The sequence below is a fragment of the Echeneis naucrates genome, chromosome 2 (assembly GCF_900963305.1).
Source record: "Echeneis naucrates chromosome 2, fEcheNa1.1, whole genome shotgun sequence".
Taxonomy (NCBI): Eukaryota; Metazoa; Chordata; class Actinopteri; order Carangiformes; family Echeneidae; genus Echeneis; species Echeneis naucrates.
Window position 1 is genome coordinate 14066156 of NC_042512.1, and position 22910 is coordinate 14089065.

Sequence of the window (22910 nt, forward strand, 5' to 3'; positions counted from 1 at the left end):
TAAGGCTCAGTATGAACCTTCACAAAGCAGCTTGACATCTTAGCAACAGGAGAATTATGGAGTCTCTTTAAATTTCACCCTCACTTCATTTTTGACACCGATCTGGTAATTCTGTTTCACCCTCTGCTATTAGTTGAAAAACAGCCTTCATGCTCTGAAATCGAACTTTAACCTCTTTATGCTCGAATAAATTTCTGCTTTACTCTGCTCAGCTCACAACAAGCTCCATCAGGTTGAATGTCTGCATGTGGCAGGATTGCAGTGGCAGCTGAGTGAAGAATAAGAGTCAGTTGAACACTGTGCAACTGTGTGTTGACACAAGTCAAACCACCGTGACGTGGTCCTTTGCTGGCGTGTGAGTGTGAGTGGCCAGTGACCAGCGATGCTGCTACAGCTAATCTACCGGCCGTGTTTCTGTGGCTGAGCTGCCAGGAGAGACTCTGCTCCATGTGAGCCTGAGTCCCAATGATCAGGGTGTGTGACCCTGTGCATATGTGCACACTGTGTGTGGTCTTGTTTGGCATTACGAGAGCAGCTCACGCATTTCAGTCATTGTCAGTGAGAGTCTGTGGCTGTTGGAGCACCACCAGTGTGCCTGTAGTTATATATTACAGTATTACAGAAGTCCAAGGCTTTAATAACCCTTTAACTTTAACTAACTCAGTGCTGACTATTGCAGCTCTCCAGAACATGGAGATTTCATTGCCTTCATCACACTATCAGGATTACAAGGGGGCAAGCAAAGTTGGAATATATTTTTTGTTCATGTTGTCAAATTAATTGTGGCGTAAAATCACTCCAAAAAGTATCATTTTATTTGGTGAATGTGATGATAAACAATAGATCAGCAGGCAATTAGCGTTTTCTAATGTTTTGTATTCTATTAATAACAATTAATTAATTGAGAAAATTTGCCACCAATTTCACCCCACCACTCTCTGACTTCACATCTCCTGTCTTTCTTCATTATACCAGTAAATAGAGGTGTAAAAATGTCCCGGCTTTATTTTGATTTGCAGAATCACCTCATCACTTCAGCTCCTGACTGAACTGCAGCTCCCATCCAAGCACTAAATCCTAGCACAAGCAGGTGTGCACATTTATTCACGGGCCCGCCTGTCATCGGCTATCATCCACATGTTGGGACCATTTAGTCCACCCCATGTTGATTTCCTTGTTGAGTCGTGTAAGAAAGATGTAAACAATTAATGGGCCCAGTGAAGAAAATCAATGGCGAGGGTGTGGGAGTGAAATTCACTAATGAGTTCTCTGCTCATCACCAGAGAGTCGCTCTGCAATTGCCCTGCCATGTTGACATCGGTTCATTCCCATTCCCGTTCAAATTCCTTGTGGAGGCCGTTATTATCGCATCTGCATTTTATTGCCTTATCACTCAAATTAAAATGAAAAGTAAACTTTTTCTTTTTGCATACATGTAAATATGAGTCACATTACAGTATGTGGAAGTTTAAACAACCTAATTTGCGGTGGCTTTGTGAGACAGAGGACAGTGTCAGTCTAAATATATGTGTCCTTCAGGCCCTCAAATTGGTTTTACACCGTTGTAACGTGTATTAAAGGCATGTGGCTGATGGCTCTATTTGAGGCCAAATGTGTATATATAAGTGCGCGTGCATGTGCATACACCCGTGTGAACAAGTGATTTATGGGCTGTTTTTAATCATGCAGCAGAAAATGTTATTAGACAGCCTTCTCGCGCTCCCTCTGCTTGCAAATGAGCCGGCCCCCGCTGCACCCTGGGATAGCCTTCTGTAATTAGTTCTGGGAACTCACCTGTTACTGAACGAGATAGTGAGGGAGGGAGGGAGGGATACGAGGAGAGGATGGAAAGAGAGGGTAATAAGTGGACAGATAAACAAACAGGAAGGAGAGGGAGTGAGGGGGGAAAGGTGAGTGTGTGGTGCAGGAGGTTTGTTTGGAAAGAATGGGGAAGAGGGAAGGGGGTGCTGCAAAGATGAGGAAAGAGGGAGGGAAGAAGCTGACCCCAACGCCCTCAGAGCTTGCAGTTCATTCCTTTAACAAGCTAGCCAGCCTCTAGCTGACTTTCCCAGAATACATTACGATTGAGTATCTCATTCACAGCACTCCTGGGCTGGAAGAGTTATGTAACAAAATGACTCTCAGGTGTCAAAACTCAGAAGCCATCAATTGATTTTGAAGTGCTTGCAGACGAATTGAAAGACATTCTAAAACATTTTCCAAGTAAAAGTGGCTCAAAGCTGGTCAAAATACTGCTGTTCTATTGTTTATTGTTTGGCCTGCGACGGGCATCGTTATTTTTGATATGAGGTCTGACTCCTAATCAATACCACTGCAGGAAAAGCAGCCATATTGCTGAGCAACAATTTAATTATGCCATTCATCAAATCTTATGTGAACATAATATTAATATCGATTGTAGTTTTGTGCAGATGCCAGTTACATGTACAGAATTTTGCTGAACTTGTAATTCTGACCAAACAGTAACACAAAAGCCGAAAAAAAAAAAAAAAAAAGGTTTGTGTGGTTTGTATGGCACTTTTATAATTGTTTGTTTCAGTGCAGTTGTCATTCCTATTTCACAACACACAATTGGTCTTGGAAGCTCTAATAATCAAAATCTGTGGAAATTGATCAGCACTAAGCAGCAGAACAACAAAGTTGGCAAACAGCTAACTAACTGGGGGGACCAAGTTAAAGATTCAGTCAGATCTTTCCATCAGGAGGTGCTGGAGATGTAAATGGAGCCTACTTCTACTTTTCAGAAAACAATTCTTTCTGTCCTGGAACTCCCCCTCCTGTCAAAATTCTCATGTGACCTGCTTGCTCCTTGGTGCATCACCGAGTCCCAGTGAACTAACCACAGCTGGAGGCTGCAGGTGTTCCAGCGAGAGCATCAATCACAACAGTGGCCCGTCACGTCCAGAAACACTGAAATCATCATGTATGCAATTTAAATCAAATGCAGATGTGGTGCAAACCCACAGACAAACATGCTGCACCTCTCTGATGCTCCTGACAGACCAGTGAAAACATTATGAAATATTCAGGAAGTCTCACTGCGGCTTTGGTTCGACTTGTCTCAGCTTTTCTGGTTGTTTTGTGTGTTTTTGTTTGTATGAGCGAGGGAGAGATAGTGCCCGTGTGTGTGCTTGCCTCCTCATGGCTATGCACAGGACAGATGCATACATGTTCAAGCTCATACGCAGAGAGTCTGCGTTTCTACGTGTTTGCAGTATCTCTCAATTCTTGGTGCCACAAAATGTATCTATTTCATCCATCTATTCAAGCCTTTGCAGGCTCGAAACATGTAACTTGAACTCCAGTTGGTAGTTACTGATGCCAGTGGCCACATGCTAGGATTAACTTTAAGTGATGGTTTTGTTCAGATGTAAAAGCTTTCACTTCACTGTAGACTTTGTACTTTGCCTTGTCACACACAGAAGATGATAGCCAGTCTAACTTTTGATGTCCCCCAAAGGACTCTTCTTCATTGCTGTCATTCCTCTCAAGTCTGCTCAGGCCGGCTGACTCTTCAGTTTAGAGTTTAGACCTCTTTGACTTCAGTTTCACTTTTGAGAATTTTCAGGTTTTATCTCGTTGCCATTCACTGTGTTTAGAAAATGACTCCTCTCTTACCCTCAGCTGCCTTTGTTGAAGGTCTTCGGTGCTATAATATCCTCATGATTACTCATTTGCAGTTCAGTTTCCTCCCACTTCACTCAAAAGTCTGACTCAGATTTCTGCCATTGGGGACGCAGTCTGCTGATTAACAGACCATATCACAGTTGGAGCACCTCTGTGCAGATTAGGGAGCCTCTTCAAAGATCTTTAGAAGAGCTTATGGAAAATGGTACTTGTTAAAAGGCTGATAATAGCAATGAATAAGAACTTCTTGTGAGGCTTCATTATTTTTCTTATCAAGGGTAAGAGCAACGAACTTTAAGATATTTCTTTACATGATTTTTTTCTTCTTCAGTTCAACAAGGAAGGAAGAAAAAGGGGTGATGGACAGTAATTAGAGAAGCCCAGCTGGACAAAACAACATTCAAAATAAAAAGTGTTTTTCTCTCATGTCGTCATGATTTAGGTGTATGTAAGGTCTTGTAACCCAAAGTGCAGGTGGATTAGTTAGGTTTTTATTTATTGATTGATTGATGTATTTATTTTAAACTGTATATCTTCGGTGTACTGCAAAGATATATTTTATAGATATGCAATAATAATCTCATGTCAGATCTGGAAGCATCTCTTGCTGTGTAGAAACTGCAACAGCAACAAGAAAACTAGAATAAAAACCATAATGAGTAATGATGCAATTGGTTACTGTATCAGAACTACAAAAAAAAAATCAATTTGGACACACACACATTTGCAATAATTGATGCACATATGAAATATATGATATTTAAACATTACAGTTGTAATTTCAGCCTCCGCTGTCTCCAAAAGGGTCGACATCTCAAAGGAACTTATTGGAAGAGTGTGTACTGTTAAAAAATGCTATCTGTGGCAGCATCCCAGCTCCCGCTGTGCTTTGAAAACCCGTTCCCTTTCACCAGACATACCAGCCAGCCAGCAAAAGGCTGAGAAGAAAACATGTCAGATGAAATACACAGTACTCTGCAGATAATAAATCAGAAGATAATGACAGATCTCTGCAAACATTTCATTGACATGTCTGTGCTTCTCCACCAGTGTGAATGTGCACTAGATAAGAAAGGTTTGAAAGATCTGGTGGATTGTCCCAAAACACCTGAAAAAGTAAAGATAGACCTTTATCAATGAGCTTGCTAGGTGAAAAAACGTGCACATGTTCATCATCAGGTGCTTTTTTTTTTGGGAGAGGGAGTGATAAAGATGTGGCTAATTGAAATGAATTAGTTCAACACTTATTTATGCACAATAAATACAAAGCTTGATTTGTCAAAAGTCATGATGTTTCCTTAAGTTTCTTCATTATTTACCAACCAAGTGTCTAATGAGCAGGATTGTACATTAACAGCTTATTCCTCAGCTTTAGACTGATGACATTTAGCTGCAATAACACAGCACGGGTTGTTGCCCCGCGCTGCTGTCAGATGGAAGTCAAGGAAAGCTTCTGTGGCATACATGCTTTGCCTCAGTCGGGGGGGATTATGCAGGCCTCCGTGGGCCAAGGAACCATTTGAATCCATTTCAAAGTCGGGCACGCCATTAAAAAGATAAAACCAACAAACAGCAGCTGTCTATAAACAGGACTGATTTACTTCATTTCGTAAAAGTTGCCATTTTTTTAATGTTCCATGCATTATCCATTTTTTACCTTTTGCTAATGCTTACCTGGAGCACACGACTGAGTAACATGGTTCCAGGGTGGAGAAGCAACACATCCATGTCATGGGATTAGACTGATCTACATTAAAAATGGTAACTGGAATCCCTGTAAAAATAGCTCCTAAGTAGTTGACAAAAATAATGACTGTTGGATTAGAGATTGTCAGATCATAGAGGCGGATATTTGGCAGAAGATGAAATAACAGGTGACGAGTGGAAACAGGCCCAAGTCCGAAACAATGACTATGCATAGGAATTGTTCCCATTCCGGTTGAATATTTCAATCTAATCGATTCTGAATGTTTTAATTATGCAGATCAAATATGTTGACAGTGCTTAAGTTTGGAAACTAAGTGCTATTAATTTCAAGGGCTGTAAAAGTGTTACCACCCATCTGAACCTTAATCTTGTTGTTTGCGTCTCGCAGAGCAGATGGATTACAAGCATGTGTGTGCACTGTTTTCTCCATCCATTAGTACATATGATGCAATGTCCTAACCCCCCCCACTCAAAGACAGAGTGATGGTCGAACAAGGTCCCTCCATCCCAAACACATGTCGGGTAGCGTTCATTAGTCCCACTGTTCTGAGAGGTTCATAAATCACAGCCATCTGGAACGCTCTTGGTGCTGCAAAGAGGCACACTGTGCACAACTTAGACACACACACACACACACACACACACCTCCCTCCCACCCTGTGGCACTGGCAAACAGCCAGTCAGACAGCAAATCCCGTAGTGGCACATCATAGCTGAGCCAGGCTGGGAGGAACACAACAGACCACCTTTATTGAAACTTTCATTTCGCTACGACTACACAGAGTTACACGACAGTTTTAAAGCATTTAGAGGTAAAAAAGCGTTAAAGTCGGGTGCAGATGCTGATTTTTAATCACAGGAGTACCAAGACTGATCTCATTTGAAAAGGCTAACAAGGTTTCACTCCAGACACCACTGCAGAAATGGGGTTAAACTCCACTTTTTGTCCCTCATTTAACCCACATTGTTTGCCACTGAATTGAATCAAGTCACTCCTCATTTTTCATCTCGATCTGGAGACTCAGACATTTTCAAGGATTGCTTCAAGTCTGTCTCAATCCAACGCTCGCATGCTTGTATGTAAATTGAAAGAGCCCTTGAAAATTCACAAAGAATCCTTGGGGGCATAAGTCCATGGTGTTGTATTTCTCCACTCTGAAGTTCAGCTGAAACTAATTCATGGCATTCACTGTCTGAAATTCTTGCAGCCGCAGTGAGTAAAACGTATATAGAAATCGACGTGACTTTACTTCTCATTTAAGTGTCGTCGTCATTTGCTGAAAATGAGTTGGGAATTACCAAGAGACATCAATGCAACATGATGCTTAATGTTTCCAGTGAGAGAATGATTCTATAATTACAATAATTATTGAAAATTATGCAGTAGTGATGTTAAAAATAGTGGCAAATTGAACAGACACTTTCAACAGCATTAACTGTTCATTTCACTGATGCACTGCAGTTTTCGACTGCAATCAGAAAATCTTAACCTTTGCACATCAAACTGACGTCATACTTATACATACATATTATTGACCCTTTAGTAAACATGCGTATTTCTGAACAACCCTCAAGAGTGGACAGAGCAGCTGATGATGTGTTTGCAAGTATTTCATCCAGAAATTTTAATTTGAAAGTCACTCTGAAAGAGATGAGCTGTCTGATTCATGTGTGTGACGCTGATACGTGCTTGTGTGTGTCGGCGGATGCCTATTCAGCTCAACACCTGTAGCTTCTGCTGAGCATGAAATGGCTTATTTGCTTGCAGAAACTCAGTCCTTGTGTTTGTTGTGTGCTTTGCATGTTTTGGGAGCTGAGCTTATCATTTAGCAAACAGCACAGCTATCGAACAGTTAGCCGGCACACTTACCGTACACACAAAGACAGTTTAACAAACACTTACTGAGTTTGCTGGGTGTAATTTACCCCTGATACATCTTGCACTGTTGACATTTCTTTCTTCCCATATTATCTGCTGATCCACAAGGCAAACTACAAAGAGGAAATCAAACTGGGGGAAAATGAGAAAGAAGTATTAAGATTTTAGCTGGGCACAGAAAGTTCTAATTTGATCTGACATATTTGTATTTCCCCAATCCATCTGGATGCTATGAAACTGGGTGAAATCTCCAAAGGAGAATGATACAGCAACAACAAGAGAGAAAGAGACATTTCCAACCACAAGCAAATCCTTTCTCTGCTCCTTCTCCCCTCTAACTCTCTGGGGAAATCACCAATAGGGGTGAAAGGAGAGGTGTTGTTTTCTTTCTACTAAGACACCCTGTTAGCCTGCTCTCTCCCTCCTCTGCCCACCTGTGCCCCACTCAGCCCTCCCTGCATCACAAGACCAATCTTTCCCATCTGTTGCAATCAAGCCCCCCCACTCCTTGTTACGCACTTCCTATAACCCATCCTTTTTATTTTGGCTTCACACCGTATTGTCACTTCCAAATACAATTTCTTCTTTCCCCACCCTCTTCCCTCAATCACTTCCCTCATTGTCCCTGCCATCTTCCTCATTATCCCCCCCACCCAGCTGCCTCCTCTTCACTTCCCCCTCCTGCTGGCAGCCAAACTCCAGAGGCCATTATTGATCAGCTTAATCGGAGGCGTAAGAATGCAATTTCACCTGTCTTCTCCGCCTCATAGCTCCACGGGCCATTCGATAACGTTTAAATGCTCAGATGCAGATGTGGCCGTGTTGATTGTCAATGACAAAGAGGGAGGGAGAGGGGAGTGACGCCGTTAATGATGAGCCGCTCGCTCAGTCTTATTTTTTGCCTGCTGTCAAAACTGACCCCACCCACCCACCCATCTGGTTTTCTCTTTCTCCATTGTCTTATTTACCCATCTGAGTCAGTGCATCTATCCCTGATCACACTTCCTTTCTGATATCCACAAATATTTCATGTCTCATTGTAGTCATTGTAGGAAAGAGGGTGTATTCTGAACAGACAGGATCCTATATTGCTATTCAAATAATCCTCCTTGGGGATATAAAGAGGCCTTTGTCTCTCATCCTTGATGTGTAAACTGTAATTCCCATTTTTCTCCACATATTACATGCACTGAATAAAAATAAATCCTCAACTGGCTGGGAAAATCAAATTGTGGAGAAGGGTTTTCCCATAAAAAAGCAACTTTTCTGCAGGGACCCTTGAGCAATACATTTAATCCTCAAATTTAATCCCCAGTTTTGCACAGAGCCCAACAGTACAAGATTAACAGTATTTTGGGCAGCTCACAGGTATGAAAGCTTATTATTTTCCAGGATCACCTCCTGATACATTCATACTAACCAGCAATTGGAACTGACCAGGAATGCCGCAATCTGCTCTCCACTGATTTGATGGTTGTTTTACTCTGAAAGGACAAATTTGCCCACGGGTACTCTCAAACACATCTCCATCATGTTCCCATTTCCCTCCATCGTCTTTCCATTGAAATACAATTCATGTATTAAAATCTCTCAGCCAGTGGAGGAAGGTGTTACATTGAGAGATGGGCTGCGTGTCGAGCCCATGTGACGGTGTGAACAGAGGAGTTGAGTAGGAGTCTAGTCTGCCAGGTTGCATTGTGTCCTGGTATTTTCAAGGTTTTGTCACAGGAGAATATCTCATCCTCTTTTGACACCAGGGAACGTATAGATTTAGAGAAGGTAATGGATTTTTGCTGAGGTGCAATTGAGACATGAATAGAATATCGAACGTCCGCTCCTCTTATGAAGGGGGGGGCTTTTATAAGGAAACTTAAACCCCCCACCCCCACCTGGGGAAATAATGGCCAGATTTCAAAAGAAAACAACTCTTTCTACCAGACGCATTACATTTTCCCATTACTTTGAAACAGTTCTCTGCATTTATTCAGCACCTGGTTAACAAAAGCTGTCACTCTTTCATTCAAACCATTGACCAGCATTGTAAGGAATGCATGAATTCAATAAAATCTATCACTGAAGTCTCAACAAATCTGCCCTTAAGTATTGTAACTTCATGTTGTCACCTTGTTGTCTTTGTTGAATTTGTGCCAGTGTGCCTCTGAAGCGGTGATGAAATCAGTGAAATAGTTGTTAACATTTTGTAAACATGACCTTTCAGCTCCAAAAATTCTGGAGCACTGACAAAAAAGATTTAAAATGGGCCATTACTGGTACTTTTACCTGCACGGAATGTGTTTGAAGGACGAGAATGTGTCCACAAGAGCAATTTGTTAGCATTGGGCTGCATTTTCCCTTTAGTCTACATCAATGTGCACACTAAATGTAAGCAATTGAAGGATGAAACACACTCTCTGTATTCCAGTTCAGACTTGCAGAGGTGATCTCTTTGGAAATAACGCCTGCGAAACAGGAAACCCTGTGCAGAGCAACTGCGCTGGGCTTGGTGGGAGGGCGGCTGGTGGGCTGAGTCCTTGCACTGCGAGAGAAACAGGTGTGTCAGCTTTCGATGAGCCTCACTTTGAGTCTAATTCATGTGAATGCCTCTGAGAAGGCCCTGTCTGCTTGCATAAAGGCACACAAGGGCTCTTGTTGTCTCACTGCCTCTAGTGATTAGTCTGGTTCGCTCACATTCACCGACTCTGAGCAAGTGGTTGAGCCCTACAATTGGTACTGTACGTTTTACTAGACTGTGCTAGTCATCAATGGGTCTGCCCAAAGCAGTCATAATTGTTATTTTCTATACTTGTCTTTATATTATGTGTGTGTGTGTGATTGTCTCAACAGACAAGGAACCCATCATATCTTTTTATTTAGAGCAGTGTTGCTTGGTGATGCTTTGAGTTGTTTTCCTCTTCGTTTAGTTTAGATTGGGACTAATCTGACCCTTTAACTGGAGCTTTGCTGCTTCATGTCAGTGTGTGCTTCCATCTCTTCCTCCATCTTTGGTGACCTCAGTACTGTATACTGTACATCATTTACTGCTATTGGCTCCGGTGGTTGATGTCACAGCCAATCAGAGCGTGTCATTCATCTGTCAGCTGCCTGTATAGCCAAAGTAAATGAGATAATTTCCTAAGCATCGTAGTCATGGTAAAGGTCAATGTGTGTCCAATTATGGACGCAGGTAACTTACTACTGGTTGGGATGAAATAGATTTTTCATTACTTGAAGGTGATATGAGGTTTGTGTCTGGCTGTAGGTCATTATTGTAATATTTAATTCTTCTTGTGTCTCTTATTTTGGCACTGTGATCTCACAGCCTCCCTTTTCTACCTCCCATCCCTGGAGGCAGCTCTAGTACAGCGGATTGTCCTTGAACCTGCCGTTCTCTTCAGATCATTTGAAGTCCCTTCACATTTCGTTACTCCTGAAGAAAAGCACTTCCACTCCCTAGTTCAAATCTCGGTGCTACAAAAAAAGAAGAAAAGACTCTTGTCGAAGGAATTTTGCACCAAGCACTCATCCGCTGATACATCTGTGCCCTCCTTCACACTCGTACTGTAACACATAGTGATACTGTTGCTGCTCTGTATAACTACCTTCTACTAATGTCAGCCACTTGACTATTCCCCCTGGAGCCAAGAGGGGTGCAGTTTCTTGCTCAAGGGCACCTCCACAGAAGACGCACAAACTGAGTAACTCAATTTCTCCACACAGTATTTCCCAGCTGATCTGGGTCTGAAAAAGCCGACCTTGGTGCACCAAGCTCAATGCCGGACCTCCAGGCCACCGTCCCCACTGTGCCACCATCCCCAGACTGTCACTATAGGGTTCAGAGGAAGGACGAGACTCACTGTGTTGGAAAATGTGTGTGGACTCTGTTTGAACAAGTGTCTCTTCACTTGCTTTTATACCTCACCATCAGTGTGTGTGTTCATATTTCTGAAAAAGGTTTTTGTGGTGTAAGTCATACCCTCCATGCCACAGTATAACAGATGATAACCGACCTTAGAAAAAACAAATGTTTAATCCATGGTCGGTGAATGTAGATCAGAATTGGAAAGTCTGTTTCCAAGGTAACAACTAATAGAAATCCAAATAAATAATTCTTCTCCGACATAAATTCTCCTTGACAGTTTTCCAGTCGCGTTAAACAGAGCAGCAAGGTAACGTAAATAATGCAGAAACAATCAGAGGATGTTGTGTCGCTGTGGGGTGTTGCGGAAGAAAAAGATCTCATCATTTTGACCTGTATGATAGCAATCTATTATTCAGATATGTTTTGAGTGAAATTATTTATGGTTTCATTTTCATTATTAAATCAAAAATGTGGATTAAGGAATTTTCAAAATGAATGAAAGACTCTGATGTCTGGCTGTTCAAGACGTAAATAATCTGAAGAAATGATCTTACCGGCCACATCAGCATCAGTGTACATACAGGAGTGGTAGTCATGGTATGATAGGTGAGATGAGCATGTGCGATGACTTTGGTCCTTTTTTGGAGGGTTGAAGGTCCTGCTGGTGTGTGATCCATAGAGTGCAGTGAGTCTTTAATGGGTTTAACTCGGGTTAAACGGCATTCACAGTATGTAGTGTAGCAATGTGTGCAGTCTGTGATCTTTCAATGCAAAATGCCACCCCAGCCACTTCCTTTGAAAAAATAAAAGTCAAAATAAACCTCTAGGAGCTACAGAAATCTTGTAGGTGCCACATTTCTGTACAGGTTAGTACATCAAATGCCATCAAAAGAAAAAAAAAAAATACATAAAAACGCAGGAGAAGTGGATGAAATGCAGCAGGGGGGGGAGAGAAGGATTTCTTAAAGAAGACTTACTGGGAACTTTTTCCTTTCTTCCTGGCACGTGTCAGTTTGTCTCTCTGCTTGTTTTGCGCCTGTTTGATCAGTGTCCCTGTGGAGCTCACATGTCTTTGGCCCAGCTGGCCTTTTCTGCACTCTGGGCCGGCCAGGAGGCAGGCTGGAGGGGTAGCTGTCCAGCTGCCGGTGCCCAACTGCCCCAGCCACTGCCTTGGGTGGTGGCGGCGGTGCACTTCGGAGGCCCAGCTCTGCCTGGTCCTGTCAGTGATGACGGCAGATGGGAGCAGGGATGTTCTGTCATTTCCATGTAGCTGCGCGGATGATACGAACAACGCAATCACAGTTCCTTTGCACATGGTTTGTCGTCTCGATTTCCAAAACTTCAAGAAGCTTATTTTCAATGACTGAGGCAAGGAGCGAAGGGGTATTAAAAAAAAAGAAAGAAAGAACGAAGCAACAGGCCTGTGTGACTGGGACAGGAATACAGCATTTCAAGGCAGGCAGGTGAAATGGGTAAGAAAATGTTCCCCACTGGTTGGCTGAAACACAGAGAATCAGAAGTCAATGACACATGTGCAGCAGCAGAAAACCTTCCTCACAACCAGTTTATGTCCTGGGGGAAGAATACGTGTGTGTGTGCAGAGAGAAAGACAGGCTATTGTTGTCTGTGTTCAGTTGAGTAGTGTGTGTAGATCCTAGCTTTATAACACAGAGTTAAGTCAGTGTGACGTTGTCTTGTCAGTTTGACACCAACAGCTCTCTGTCGTCATATCTGATCTCTCGAGTGAACAGTTTTAACCTTGTGACATGCTTGTCAGGAAAAACTGTGGTACATTGCATTGTTCTGAATCCTCCTCAGAAGTTCAACTTGAAAAAAGATTGCTGTGTGTTTCAAGAAAATAACTGAACATTTTTTTTTCTGGCCTCATAAGTACTGGGAGCAGAAATTTTCTGTATTGAAAATCAACAGGCATGAAACAGCTTCAGTATAAGTTTCACTCTGTAACATCTTAGATAACTATAGAGATGAGCAGAGTTTGTCCTAATTTGTTCACGATATGGGGTTGTGGCCACACTGACTTTCTTTAGTGCTGCCAATAAAGTTGCTGGAGTGGACTAAAACTAAAAATGTCCCAGTCCTAGTTTCCAATTAATCAAACTGGCTCAGTGCAACACTTGCAATCATTTTTCACAAAATGTGCATTTCATGTGTAATCCCTCATGTTATTTCAACTCCTGAAAAGAAGAAAAGGCTGCCATGAGGGACAGAAAATGACAGATTAACCCCCTGCTGGTAATCAAACCCGTCTAACACATACGATACCACTGACGGTGACTTTGATTTACTTTGAACCACCATTAGTTTGTGCCAGAAAACAGTTATTTATAGGCGCAAGCACTTTGATTTGTACGCATCTAAGTTGTGTACAAATTGCCATCACAGCTACTTGTGTTGTGCCATCACGTTACCACAGCGTCAGCAAAATATCATTCTCAGATGTATTTCCGTCTTCAAGGAAAACGTCAAAGCTGTGTAATCGGCTCAGCTTGTTTGATTCAACTTGTCGTTTCTCTTTTCTTTTTTTCCTTAGCACTGCCAAAATCAAAAGTCGCTCTGATTACCATAATCATACAAATCTGACATGATGTTTAATCAAGATCAAACGGGTGCGAGATTAGTGTTTTCATTCAGATGTTAGTCTTCTGCACTTAATGTGTGGATGCGTTTGGCGGCAGAGGTAATCCATGAAAAATTGGTGTTGCCGAGCTGTTTAACGCTTCAGATGAAAAAGCTGACGCACATGTGCGTACCCCTGTGCATCCATGCACCTGATACACAACCTCCAGATGCTGATACACACTCAGAAAATCCCTCAAACTGTGATGGGAGAGGACACAAAAAGGGGACGTTTGTGTCGATTATCGGAGAGATGACCAAGATAGAGCTGCAGAAGACTTCATTAATATTAGAGTTCTTGTTTGAATGTTTAATTTTAAGGACCAGTGATTTCCAAACTCATAACTCTCAAATGGCGTCTGGCAGTGTAGACCAGCAGGGCACACACAGGCACGTTTTACGTTCAATCCAACTTTATACGGAAGCAATAAATGCCAGACAAAAGCGTGAATCCGATTTTATGAGGATTATTTCATTGCATCTTATAATAAAGTAGCAGAAAGATCCATGGCATTTATTTTAGGAATGACACCCCCCTGCTGGAGTTGACAAACATGAAAGCTGCTTGTAAAAGTTGTGAAAACAAGCAACAAGCAACAACAATGGGCTGTAAAAAAAAAAAAAAAAAAAAAGTCTCGTCCATCAGTGTCATCATGTCGGATAAAAAGATTTAAAGATTTAAAACGTCTCGATTTTCCAAAACTTCAAGATGCTTCTTTTGAATTCTACCGAATTACTTGTCAATGCGTTCATGTTTAACTCGAAAATCTGATTAACTTCATGAGCAAAATGTCACTATTTGAGTCCATTCGGTTGACTTTCAAAGTGGCTGATATTAAACCACTGAGCCATGTCTTCTCTTTCATCACATTTTCATCATATTTGATAGCATTTGAGGTAAAAAAAAAATAAAAAATCCATTCATCAAAAATTATATAGAATGAGTTGAAGACGATGCAACAGTTTAAGTTCCCATTTTCTCCAACAGGGTGCAGAAAACGAAAAAAGACAGCACTCTCTAAAGCCGGAGGAGATTTAAGAGTTGGAAGAGGACAAACAGAAAGTTGCAGTTGAGATGAGAAGGTGCAGCTAATGTGTTGTTCACTGACAAGAGGGAGGAAAAAAAACAGATGAGCTTCTCTATAGTTTTTCTCCAGAAAGTTGTTTTCAGGCTTCAGGATGTGATTAGTGGCATCTTTTGCTCAGCTTGAGTCACACACAAACCTCTGTAAATCAGAACTGACCTCCATCTCGTCCTCCGTGTGCACAAGCTCTCATCCCTTTCTCACTTGAAGCCTCCTCCTCCTCTTCTGGAGTGCACAGAGAGCTGCTACAGGAAGGCAAAGTGTCGGGAGTCAAACGCAGTGCAAACCTTGGCCAGCTCAAGGGCGAGCGCTCGCACTCGACTGAGCTTAAACACCTGCATGTGATTGCCAGGAATGACCATTTCACCTCAGCGCACACACACACACACACACACTCTCCACCACCAACCCCCACTCCAAGCCCTCACACATCCCTCCTAACTTTTCAGCTCGTCATTAGCATACAGGAAGACAGGCGTAGTTCATGGATGCAAATGAGGCAGAGCACGGACATGCATATTTATTTTTATGCTCAGACCAGGTGATGAGGAGAGTTTACGCGTTGACCCTGGAGTGGTGTTCAATTTTTACATTAACCCAGAGACACCCTCTCGTAAACATGCTGGCGTTGATGGGGAGCGGGCCACTCAGCACGGTGTGCGATTTGAGACCCCAATTCACTATTCACCCTGGCACTCCATGAGAGGTTACTGTTTGTGTGGTCAGTGGTGCCGTCAAAAGATGGTGTGGGTGAAACTGTGAGCCTCTCGTTTTGACAGCGTATCCCATTTGCCTGGTGAAAAACACAATTTGTGCCTGTGATCTTCAAACAGCAGCAGCCTTCATTCACTGAGTGAAATTTTTATTAATGTACTGGATCTTAAACAGTTCAAATATAACATTTTTCACAGAATAATTGTTCAAATGATTTTAATCCAACTAATTTATGCTATTTATGTGATTTACTGTTATTATTATCTGACACATCTCTCTGACACCTCACACACTTCAGAACTGTGATGAAGTTGTTGGAAATACAAAGCTGTCACACATCTTAGCCCGACATCAGAGTGGTAGAAGCTGTCAGCGAGGAGTTCAGTTCAATAAGATGGGTTTCATTTGGGATGTGCTTTATTTTATTTAATAGCTGCCTGTGTTTTTGTAAATATCGGTATGGCATTGTTTCTAACTGCTGTTGTGCTTGTTAACGTTTCCAAACATCCTTCCTTTGTTTACTTGTTCTTGTTCTCAGGCTTCCATACTTTTCGCCTATTATCAGTTTGAGTTTGAGGACAAGATCACAATATAGTCACCAGCAGACCTCAAGTATTTGATACGAGTTTGAGTATGATGCAGAGGGTGGTTTGCCCCCCCCCAAAAAAAAAAGAAAAAAGAAAGATGAGTTAAAAAAAAAAATCATAGTTGAATGGCTCTGCAGCCTCATCACTCAGGCCTGTTATACCATTCATCTGCTCCTCCATTCAGCTGCTGTCAGTGAGCTAGTTCTGCCTTTCTCAAGTGAATTTTGACAGCAAGCCATTGTGTGCTGCTAGCCTTGGGTGATAAAGCATGAGGCGACACCCATCACATCAGGACTCTCAAAAGAACTAAGAAGGGACTTGAATAGGCGGTGTGGGTTGAAAGGTTTTCTCGCCAGTACACAACTATCCCATGTAGTTTCTGCGATTTAACCAGAAAATGAAAGGGGGACGGTTTGGATAGAAATGAAGCTCAGATTTTTTATGTTTAATGAGTGAACACTTTGAAGGAGCTCATCTTTGCATCAGAGGAGGATAAGGGTGTTTGCTCCTTCATCTGAAGCACGACCAGCTCTGTGGTCAACAAAGGCAGCAGATGAAGATGTTGCTGTTAGCAGGAAAAATAATGAAACATTTGTAACGGATGGAGGAGCAGGAAGCAGGAGACACTATTCATGCATTTATAATGGAACAAACAGATGATAATACATGATGTGAGCATCTTGTTTTCTCATTTTAAAGGATGCCGCTGAGAATGCTGCTGCTCAAGTCACTTCCTCATCCAGATTTTGAATGGATTAAAGTTTCAAGCGGCAACTTTCACATTGATGTTCAATGTAGTTTGACTTGGGAGGAGGGAAACATGTCTGTTGTCAACATCTTCTTAGAGTGCATCTGAAAATATCCAAACCTAAAGCTTTCTCTTTGAATGTCGGACTGCTCTCTGATGTAGCTTACACTCGTGGGGTGGCCAAGGGTGAGGAGAGGAAAGGGAGCTTTTGCCGTGCGTGGTTTTACGTGACCGTCTTTGATGATGCCTTCAATGACTCGTTTGCAAATCTTGATGAAAAACATCACATCAGGGCAAATTCTTCCCTTTCTTCTTTTCCTGCCAAATGTTTCCTCATTTTCACTAGATTACAAAAAATGTAACTCCTCACAAATGCATCACTGCATAAATAATATATAGTGGAAAAATTATGGGACAATGGGGCCCCGGGGCACAGGCATGTAAAAGGTTTCCCATTCCTCCCATTTCAGGCCCCAGGACTGAAAGTTTCATCACTTTATGGTCATTTTGTGTTTTTTCTATGGTCATTTTTGCTCTCTTTGTGGTTGCTTTGCTACTCCTTTCAATCTTTGTGCAGTCAACTTTGGATTTGTTGTGGTTCTTTTCATGGTTGTTTTGCTTCTTTGGGATAATTTTCATCTCCGGGAGTCCCCCCCCCCAACCCCCCTTCTTTTTCTTTTAACTGAGCTATCATCGCCGACTTTCAAAGAAGAAATACAAACAGCCACTTCGTGCCGAGCCACCTGATGTCTCAGGGCTGAGGGTCTTGGGGTTCATATGCCTCTCTCTTTCACCTGTTCATCCCTGCACATTGTATCCTGTATCTTAGGCAGGTTTTCATGGAGACAACACTGAAATTAATTCAGTGACTGCCTCAAAAGGTTTAAAACTGTATATATACTTTTGGAAATGAATTTGTTATTTCATCGTTTTAAACGCGATGCAATGCTACACACCTTTTTAAAATATCTCTTGCCTTCATGTACAGTGCAATTCTGCAGGCTGTGCTCCATTTTTGGCGCATGTGGGCTGCGGCTGTTTGATTGAAGGCTCTGGGAAAGAGTCTGAGGAGAGGACAGATACATCAGTGCCTCAGCGGAGCGCTGACAGGCCTGTGACTGCTATAAATGTAGCCCAGAAAATCCTTGTTAGTCACGCAACTGCGCACAAGACAATAAACAGTTGGATGAGCAAATCATCAAGTGTGAGGGATGCATAGTTACAGTACATTGGGTGGCACACCCTGATGCAGATAAATAACACTGCACACACATATGCAGATTAACAAAGAGAAATCCTGTCCGTGCCCAGCGGACTGCATTCGCCATCCATCAGAGAGAAATCACTGGCACTGTAATAAATCAAGCCAGGGAACTGCATGCAGCCATATGGCCCCACTGCCCTCATGATATGATATGTGGGGTGTTATTACCCCTCAGCCCCGGTTTGTCTTGAATGTCCCTTGCACACACAGCTTGGCTCTGAGGCCAAGGTGATGCCGACAAGGAGCCAAGCGTCACATGCACACATGGCCAAGGTGACTTAAAGAGGCAAATGCAGAGCGCTCAGCTGATTTCCTCCATCACTGAGAAGCTCATTAAGCTTCACCAGACTGGTTTGACGCTTCGGGTCAGTGACAGCAAGCGTGTCCAGTGGGATGGACTGGGTGGGCGTTTGTCTGAAACACACTGATATTAAAACCTCAGATTCAGGTTTTTCTGCTTGTTTGCAGTTGTCCCTTAACTTTCCTTCTGGTGGCTTGTATTTATTTTCACATGTTACTTGGAAAACATTGGGTGTATTAACTTAGCTAATCTGGTCTCAAGCAGCTTGAGCTGGAATGGAGATTGGACATCAACCAGCTGGATAACCTGCTGACATGAGCATGAAATGATGGATAAGATGTATGTCACATTTTGACTTCATAAGATGTATCCTGTGTTATTGTTGTTATCAGTTTTGGAATAATAGGTGAGGCAGAATATTTTTTTTTCGACAGTGTTGTCGCTCTCCTGTTTTGTGTCAGGTTAGAGGAACGCTACACAAAGCCTGACGCCTGCAGTGGAGGAAGGTTATTTTGACTTGACGGAAAGCTGGCTGCAATTATTCACAGCAAATCCTCACTGACTGTGAACACTTAAACAATATTCAGAGACAGTGAAAAGATTATCAAAGCTAAATCTCACATACAGTACAGTGCAAAAGGTCAGCGGTTTTAAAATCTGCTGTTCAACAGATGTACTTATGAATCATTTACAGTTTGTGACTTTGAGACTCTAACATTCATGACTAATTAAAAAAGAATTTAAGCACCACTGCTTAATGTTCAGTAAATAATTTAGAAACCAAGGGAGGAAAAGTAAAACCTGCATCCTCTATGAAGGTTTGATTGTTATTTAATTATTACAGAAAGACATAAATGTTGAATTTTCTTTCATTGTTCTCTTTGTGAATGTCACTTCTTTGTAAAATCAGTTTTTCAACCTGCGACATCCAGTGTCAACAATCCGAAGGAGCCAGAAAAGATGAGGCAGAACGTGGCCTTTGGCGATGTTTTTATTTATTTATTTTCTCTGCACTTCCAGATGGGCTTTATGGTCACCTTGTACGGTGCATATAGTAAAGAAACAAAACATAAAATTGACAGCTGGTGGATAAATTTGACAACCAGTGAAATAAAAAGCTGATGAAATAAACGCCACCAACCAGCTGTTCCACAGCACGTCCTCCCTCTCTGACTTCCTCCTCCGATGTCCCACTTCACTGTCTTCCGGCGTCTTGTTTCTCCGCCCTGTGCCCTGCAGATGAGATGGGACAAGTGTGACTGATGCAGACACATTGCGTTGGGGTCCCTTCGCGACCAGGCAGAACCTGCTGTCAAGTGTGAGCAGGATGGATAGTAGAGCAGAGATATTCGCCATGAACTCCCAGCGAACCTTGCACTCCCCCGCTGACATTTTACACCCGTAATACGCACATGCATGCATGCCCAGTTCTTTCTCACCCTACCCCCAAATGAGTCCCTTCTTCACACCTCGTCCTCTCGCACATGTTTTTCACATGGCTCCCCATGTGAGAGCGGTAAGGCCGCTAATAGGTTTCGCTAGTTGACTCTCTGCTGCCTTTGATTGTCATTTAGCACAATTGAGAGTGACAATCTGCCCTGGCGGCCCCCATGCTCCGCTGACAGACTAGGTCACGATAGGACAGGTGTCTCTCAGCGGCAGTCAGTTTCAGCTGGAGGAGGGAAATATGACTCGGAAGGCATCGGGCCAGTGACAAAATGACAAAGCCACGACCTCTACCTGTTTACACATTTCCCAAATAGATATACAAGAGATTGTGATCAAACTTTGACTTTGTGAAGCTAGATAAAGAGACTGCTCAGCTACCACCTACTCCTTCCATCAGTTCATCTCTAATGACTTGGATGAAAGCTCTGCAATGGCCTTGATTGGAGACTATTGTTGCCAGTGAATCAATTATCAGCTGCAGTTTACGCTCTGACTGCAATTTAAAACACATCAGCAGAAGAGGCAACTGCAGCTGATGCCAAAATGTATTTGAGGACATTTCAAGAAGAAACTTTGGGGAATTTTTAGCAAGTATCCACACTAACTGCGAGAGCAATCAGAAATTATTTAATGTGTAATCACTAAATGTAATATTAAAACAATAAACATTGGGTGAGGCATGCTGGCTCCATAATATATTTTTAGCAGAGCCCGCCTAAGGCTGCTTTTGCTTGGTTTTCATTTGCTTTATTTACAGGGTATAATAGGCACTGCATTTCTTAGTTAGGCCTGGCATATATTATTGAGGCAGACTCAGGAAGCAGATTTTTTTTGCTGTTTACCTCATATTTATTCACACATTTACACCAACGCACAGAGAAGAAAGGAGGAAAGGAAATACGCTGCAGAGCTCCTCTGACACATCAGTCCAATAATTCTATCAGCTCTGCAGTCTCCACATCAGTTTGTGGCAGCAGGCTGTTGTCTATAGTGTTCACTGGAGTTCTGTCGTTCCCAACAAATTACAAATGAGTGCAACTATATATGTTGTGATTTATCAAGGAGACAGGTTTGAGTTAAATTTGACATCTCTAATGAGTGGTTATTTAGCAATTGACTTTCTCTCTTTGTTTTTTTGCTTCATTATTCACTCTACAAATTTTGTCTAATTTATCAGAGTCTAACAGCAGAAATTCAAATTACAGTGACAGAAAAGCAAAAAATACTCACATTTAAGACAGAGTTTGGCATTCATTCATAAAAACTGACCCACATAAGTCATAATTAATACACCATCTGGCAGCATGTCAGCATAGTGGTTAGCGCTGTTGCCTGACAACAACAAGGTTGTTCCTGACCTGGGGCCTCCCACCATTAACTGGTGTGAGTGGTTGTTGGTCTCTGTGTGTTGGCCCTGCGATGGACTGCTGACTTGTCCAGGGTGGCCCCACCCTCGCTCAGAGGGTTAGGGTTAATGAATGAATGGATGAATGATCGACCTTTAAATACTTTCAGATTTGATGCTGTAATTATTGTCTTTCTGAGAGAACAGTCCCTCATATGGTTTTGAGGAAAAAGATCAGGTTTCATGCTGTAGTTGTTCAGAGATCTGAATTGTGGCTTCATCAGACTGTAATTGTTATTATATGATCTATATTATATTATATGATGCACTCACTGCTGGCTCTTGTGTTTCCTTTGCGGTGAGATAAATGAGGTCGTGTTGGCCTCATCCTTTAAATAGAAACATGCTCCATGGAGCCCTGGACTGCTTGAACTTTGCATGATGGATTTCATGGAGATATTAAAGATAATTTCCAAAAGATGCACAGAGTATGTTTGATGTCATCACCCAAAACATATGGCAGCAGGGAGCATTGCAACCCCACTTTGCATTTGAGATGAATATACATGTTTTGCATCTCACTGGTCGCTAACTCTCCCCTCTCGTCCATCCAAGGAAGGTGGCTTTAATACTGCTCAGCATTAATGAAGACAAATCGTCCAATGAAATCAATCGATGATGGAGTCACTGTACCCAGAGTCCCAGAGGGTGAGGGAAACCGACACGCACAGCGGAGATAACTTGGAGCATCACGCACTTGGATGCGCACAAGTAGAGAAAACAGCTGGGGCCCCGCACACACACACACACACACAGACAGTGAGGTTGTCTGGAGTCGACCACTTTCGCAAACTTCTCTGGTTTCATTAAATTAGGCGGCACAAGCACGTCACAGCTGTGCACTTGACTGAAATTCAAATTCACGCTTCGTCCTCAGCGTCTGTTTTCAGGACTTTCTTCTCAGTCGTGGCTGGTAGTCAGGAGGAATAAAGCATCACTGCCAGATCAAAGTGAGCTCCAACTGCAGCGGGGGAATGGAGAAATCTGAGCTTCACCCTTCCACTATTGTCAGTGTGTGTGTTAGCTCGACTGGCAATCAGCATGTGTGCGTCTATAAGAAAGCTGCCTCTGAAGAACTTCCCATTTCTCAGTTTACACAATTATCTCCTTTACATAACAGTCTCAAAATATAGCAGATGTAATTCTTTGAGATTTGAAAGAGGATAAGTGCATTTTGTAATTGCAATAATGTAGTTTCATATGACAGACAGTGGTAAAGGTCTCAGGAGCTGCTACACAGCAATAACACAAGTACACAAGATGAAGACGATGAATGTTTTCCAATGTTTTTCATCAAAATCCAATGAAACCATACGCAGAACGGGAAGAAAAAAAAAAAAGATTTATTTCCTCTATTTCTCTGTATCGTTCTCCATCCTTTCCGCAGAGATGGAGGACCTGTTTTCACCTGCACACCTCGGAAATCGGATATTGTATTGTATTTGTTTTGTGATAATACATTCTCCTGCACATACGGCAGCAATCAAACAGGAGGGATCCTAAAGTGGGTTCTGGGGCCACATGAGAGCCCTTGTGTGACGTCAAACAATGTGCCATGGTTTCAGTTCTGTCTTATTTCCGTTAGCAACACAATCATAACAAGTAATGAAAGGAACATGTTTTCTTT